The following is a 5837-nucleotide window of genomic DNA, read 5'->3' as shown; positions in this document are numbered from 1 at the left end:
ATAAAAAGCACTGGTGCTGCTGTCACATTAAAAAGCATGGTGCTGATGCCATGTAAAAAGCACTGGTGCTGCTGTCACATTAAAAAGCATGGTGCTGATGCCATGTAAAATGCACTGGTGCTGCTGTCACATAAAAAGCACAGGTGAAAAGCACCCAGTACACTCTGTAAAGTGGTTGGCATTAGGAAGGGCATCCAGCTGTAGAAATCAAGCCAAACAGACTATGCAATCTGATATGGTGGGGGGGAGGCAGGCTTTGCCAGCTCCTGTCAAGTCATTCAGCATGGAAAATGAACGTTAAACGATGCAGGTGGTTGTGGTGGTGGTGGTTCTGTGGAATATTCAGCCATAAACATACTAATTTAGTTGATCAAACAACTCAATCCTCCTCATCAAAACTGATTCATTTACTTTTACTTTTATTTCATAACATTATGAAATTACAATGTGTCAAATAGTTTTGTTACACATTCGTGACCTTGTCATTGACACACGGAACTATCATGAAATAAACAAAAAGTGAAATGTTATATATTTGAAACTGGCTAAAATGACTGTTCCACAATGTAATTGTTTCATTTTCCAAGACATGATTAAGTCACTTACAAAAACTATTACAATTACCAAAATATTATGAAGTTGTTTCACATACAGGTGGAAAGGTCATAAGATAATACTTCATAGAACAAGAGAATTATTTACACACTGGAGAGGGCAAGTCATCAAAGAATATTTTATACAGATTTTACACAAAGGTAAAAGGTCACCTCGGAGTATTTCATCAAACAGACAGATGAGAGACAGGTGGGGTTGAAGAGGATAGAGAAACCTCCGCTACCCCAGCTACCTAGCCAAAACTTCAACTACCATCACAATCACAATCTCCATTATCATCACCACCACCAGAAATTAAGAGAAGCCAATACTCTGGATAGACATTACAGAAAGGTCAAAACAATGAGTCTCCCATGGTTGTCTGAACTGCTATTTTTAGTAGGCCAGAAGTCTATGCTTAATATTGTTTCAAATGTCCCGCAAAATCCCATCCTATTATTTTACAAAAGGATAATGGAGGCCTACTTAAGCCCCTTTACACTGTATGGAATATAGGCCATCTACAACTTTTCTTCACTGTTTTCAACTCCAGGCTGTCCTTTCATAAGTCTTGTTGGTTTTGTATTATCATCGATGTAACTTTGCTTTTTTTTTTCTAGTTAGGGGTGTTGGCCCTATGCAAACCCATTAGTCTAACCTCCATTCATTGATTGATCTGTCCAACATGGGAGGCTCTACCAGGACCTTGTACTCTGCTAGCATAACTTTCAGAGTTACTAAGGCTAACAAGCCACCACACTACAAGGACTGGATCTTGTGGAGGAATCCTAGATACACTATGCCAAAAGAATGTGGACACAAAGATGGCCAAGTGGTTAAGAAGTTTGCTTTGCAAATATAAAGTCTCAAGTTCGATCCTACAGCATGGTAACTTGTGCAAGTGTGTCTACCAAAGCTTTGAGTTGAGCCAAGGAAGAAAGAAACCGCTTACAAGCCTGTCAAATGGATTATACCTGTAAGTCAAAGTTGTCTCTCTATCACACCTGTCTCTGACCTCTATCATACTCTAACCTCTCATCACTTGGCACAAAGCCATCTCCCTCAGTACTACACCCTGTTCAGTTGAGGGGTCTAGTCTTGTGAATTACTTAGTGCAGGTGCTATGTCAAAAACACCCCATACACTCTGTGAAGTGGTTGGCATTAGGAAGGGCATTCAGCTATAGAAACCATGCCAAAACAGACACTGGAACCTGGCACATTCCCCTGGCTCATTGGCTCCTGTGAAACCATCCAACCCATACCAGCATGGAAGATGGACATTAAACAGTGATGATGATGATGATGATTTATCATACTGATTCTATATGAGAGTTACATTAAGGATACATATGGCTGTGGAGTACTCAGCCACTTACATGTTAATTCAATGAGCCAGACATTCATTACCAAAACTGACAGAGGATCCATCATGCCTAAAAGTTTGACATGATGGTCACAGCTGGAAAGCATTCGATCTGGAAGTAAACTGGTGCCATCGAGACAAACGGTGGTTGGAAGAAGTGATAGCTATAGGGATGAGAAAGTGAAGGCAGAGTGCTGAGATGGGGCTTAAGAATATCATTGTGTAAGGAATGCAATATGTAGATACACGAATAACTATATATGGACATTATGATGAGTTTCCCTGAAGCTAAGTAAACATGCTCCAGCTGAGAATTGAAACTGTGTCATGAATATTATTTGTATGCACCACAATTATGTGTGTTGTTCCAGTTGTAAACATCCCATTTTTTAAGGCATAGTGTATCTTGCACCATATTTATTCAATGTGGGCTTTTTAAGACAGTAGATTAACTTGAGATTTGACTGCTATTTCTAGCCAATTGAACCACCATGCAGAAGCACCCTTGTTTTGCTCAAGTTGGTATGGTTTTGTATGTGTGTGTGTGTGTGTGTGTGTGTGTGTGTGTGCACACAAATGTGTAAATGCATGTGTGCATGTATATGTATGTATAAGAATGTAGAGATTATGGAAAACCCATACAAGAAAAGTTTTGTGTATGTGTGTCTGTATGTGTGTGTGTGTATGTGTGTGTGTGCATGTGTGTCCATTTATATATATACTAGCTGACCACATGCTGTCAATAATGTCGGCGAATTGTAGTATTTTATATATAAATAAGGTACATAATAATCAAACATACAAACATTCACATATTTCCCATGTACACACACACACACACACACACATACATACTCACACAGAGTTGAAACGCTGACTTTCTTTTTCACCACTTCCTTTCTCTCATGCCCTCACAGTCAGAGCTATTACTCTCACTACTTCTCCTTCACTGAATGACTATTTTCTCTCCTCCTCCGCATCCGGCATGATTATGGACAAATATATATACATATGTATATATATATATATATATATATATATATATATATATATATATATACAACTATATAAAAACACTGTGCTCATTATTATATTAGGAGATGGGTCATATGTGGAGAGGATAGGAAGTATATGTGCATTCACATGTGGGTGCACATATGAGTCTTCACAAATGAATGTGAGTGCACATCTGGATGCATATTCATGCATATATTTGATTATATACCAAAATATACACAGCTGGATAGCACCAAGGTGAGGAAGAGGTATAAGTAAAGTATACACCCACCAGAGGAAGTAAATTGTTACCTCAGGAGTTGGTGGTAGGTGGAAGAAACGATAGGATTGGGGGTATGTAGCTATGACAGCAGAAAGCACAAATACTGGATTTCATTTTGGTCCTTCTCTCTCTTTCTCTGTCCCTCACTCTCTCTCCTTCTTTCTCTCAAAGAGAGCTGAGGTGGAGGGATATGTTTCCCCTACATGTGTTGACTGAGAGACACAAGGTCATACTCGTATGTGTAATAGTATGTTGACTGAGTGTCACAAAGAAAGAGAGTGATAAAGAGAGGGGGTTGTAGAGGGGAAAGATACAGAAAGGGGAGTGAAAAGAGAGAGAGAGAGAGAGAGAGAGAGAGAGAGGGACAACTTGTTGAAACTGCCTTCACATTCAAGGTTTCACCAAAGTGAGAGAGTGAATGTGTTAAAAATTTAAACGGAAAGGAAGAAGAAGCAAACAAAGGAATCCAGAGTGATACTGAGAATTGTAGGAGTTTCTTACCCGTTAGACAAGAATTACTTGTATCAGACCCAGGTTGAGAAAATAGGCAAGAATAACTCTCATTTTTATATGTATGTGTGTTAATATATGCATATGTATGAATGTGTGTATGCATGTATGTGTTAGTATAAGTATATATATGTATATGTATGTGTGTGAGAGAGAGAAAGAGAAGAGTGTGTTTGCGTATGTGTTAGTATGTGTGTATGTGAGACAGAGTGTTTGTGTTACTATGTGTGAGAGAGAGAGAGAGAGAGAGACAGACAGACACAGAGTGTGTGTGTGTGTGTACTAGAGACAAGTCCCCAACCATCAAGGAATAAAAAGAAAAAATTAACATCCTGTTTGTAAATTCTGCACAATTTCCACCCACACCACCCAACCTTAAAGTGAAAAATGACAGATCTTGCTGATTTATCCCGTCTCTGCCTGGTTATGTGCCATCCGTCAACAATCACCCTCATCTTTTTTTTTTTTGTTTTTTACATATCATGTGTGCATGTGTTTGTGTGTACGCTTGTGTGTGTGTGTACACAACATAGAATATATATCTATTATAACTGGATATTCTTGTTTTATACCAAGTCAGTTTTTGCTGATCCCTCAGACCAATGACTAATGACATTTCAGCCATGACTGCTCCATCTAGTACATCCAGGTCAACAACACCTGATATGTTGGTCTCCCAATTGTAATCATATCATCATCATCATTTAACGTCCGCTTTCCATGCTAGCATGGGTTGGACGATTTGACTGAGGACTGGTGAAACCAGATGGCTACATCAGGCTCCAATCTGATTTGGCAGAGTTTCTACAGCTGGATGCCCTTCCTAATGCCAACCACTCTCAGAGTGTAGTGGGTGCTATTACATGCCACCGGCACGAAGGCCAGTCAGGCGGTACTGGCAATGGCCATGCTCAAAATGGTGTCTTTTACGTGTCACCTGCACGGGAGCCAGTCCAGCGGCACTAGTAACGATCTCGCTCGAATGTCCTTACACGTGCCACCGGCACAAGTGCCATCACAATAGAAGGAAAATTAGCTGCTGCTCTAAGATTTTGAGCTACATCATAGAGAGCTCCCTTCCCACTCTCCCTCTCTCTCACCTTGTTTAGCTCCGGGTAGCACTGATAAACAAAAACAAACCTATGATAAAAGGTGTTCTAGCCACGACCATCCTGTCTGTTTCAGATACAGTGTATCTTAGCACTACATAATCCTATGTAATCTGCTATTTTTTAGAAAGCTGAGACAAAAGTAAGTGGCTCCTTCAGCTGGATGGTTCATGCTGTTGTTTAACTCAAGATCAGCACTGAATGAGCAGATCAGCAATCTAAGACAATCCAACCATGACTATCTTAATGATTTAAATATGTCCAGGACTATATTATCCAACATATCTTTTTCTTTCACAAGATAATACAGGTGAAAAGAGATTTAGCTGCAATTTCTAGTAAGTCAAGGAAACCAAATACAAGCTCACCTAAGGTGGAACATAAAAGCACCCACTACACTCTCTGAGTGGTTGGTGTTAGGAAAGGCATCCAGCTGTAGAAACTCTGCCAAATCAGATTGGAGCCTGGTGTAGCCATCTGGTTTCACCACTCCTCAGTCAAATCATCCAACCCATGCTAGGATGGAAAGTGGACGTTAAACGATGATGATGATGAATAGTAGCAGTGATTGCAGAGATAGTGGTGATAGTGGTGGTGGTGGTGGTGACAGTGGCGATATTGGTAGTAGTGGTGATGGTGGTGGTAGTGTTGGAGGCAATAGAGACAATGATGGTGTTGGGGGTGATGATGTTGTTGGTGGTGGTGATGTTGGAAGCAATAGAGACAGCGGTGGTGTTGGAAGTGATGCTGATGATGATGGTGGTGGTGTTGGAGATGGTGGTGGTGACGATAATGGAAATGGTGATATATGGCAGTGATTAGTGATGGAGGTTATGACAGGAATAGTGGTAATGGATGTGATGGTGGTAATGGTAACTACATTATTACACAATGGTGACATGGGTTATGTCATTGTTTAATCCTGAATCAACTCTGATCCAACAAACCAATGGTCAACAGTATTCCAACCATCACCAGCC

General features: G+C 40.2%; 1 protein-coding gene across 1 annotated transcript in view; it reads right to left on the bottom strand.

Annotated features, from left to right (window-relative positions):
* Nucleotides 1–5837, bottom strand: part of LOC106869793 (polypeptide N-acetylgalactosaminyltransferase 2) — a 152550-nt gene that overhangs the window by 622 nt on the left and 146091 nt on the right. The window lies entirely within an intron of this gene.

Source organism: Octopus bimaculoides, chromosome 6 (assembly GCF_001194135.2).
Source record: "Octopus bimaculoides isolate UCB-OBI-ISO-001 chromosome 6, ASM119413v2, whole genome shotgun sequence".
NCBI lineage: Eukaryota > Metazoa > Mollusca > Cephalopoda > Octopoda > Octopodidae > Octopus > Octopus bimaculoides.
The sequence above is the reverse complement of the archived record's forward strand: the minus strand, read 5'-3'. Positions and strand labels throughout refer to the sequence as shown.